Below are 365 nucleotides of genomic sequence, written 5' to 3'. Positions count from 1 at the left end.
TTATATACACAATCTGTTAGTTAATTTCCATCTATGATACACGTTTTCCATTTCAGCTATTCAAATTCTGACTATATCAAAAAGTTAGATTATCAGATCTGAAAAAAACAATGCCTCCCCGGCGGGGAATCGAACCCCGGTCTCCCGCGTGACAGGCGGGGATACTAACCACTATACTACCGAGGAATTGGTTTCTAAATCTACAGGATTTAGAAACCATGATTTTTTTCTGGATGCTTACAGTAATCTTACACACAGTGACCTAGTACTACAATTAATGTATTATATATACCTATGAAATTAAGATCTTTGCATAATTAAATGTCCCCTGCTACTAAGTTCAAACATAAACCTAGTATCATCGT

General features: G+C 35.9%; 1 non-coding gene across 1 annotated transcript; it reads right to left on the bottom strand.

The window, feature by feature from the left end:
* Positions 1-114: 114 nt before the first annotated feature.
* Positions 115-186, bottom strand: Trnad-guc. Its single transcript has one exon. It is a non-coding gene; the product is annotated as a tRNA-Asp (tRNA).
* Positions 187-365: the final 179 nt, after the last annotated feature.

This window comes from Penaeus monodon, chromosome 27 (genome assembly GCF_015228065.2).
Source record: "Penaeus monodon isolate SGIC_2016 chromosome 27, NSTDA_Pmon_1, whole genome shotgun sequence".
NCBI classification, from domain to species: Eukaryota; Metazoa; Arthropoda; class Malacostraca; order Decapoda; family Penaeidae; genus Penaeus; species Penaeus monodon.
The sequence above is the reverse complement of the archived record's forward strand: the minus strand, read 5'-3'. Positions and strand labels throughout refer to the sequence as shown.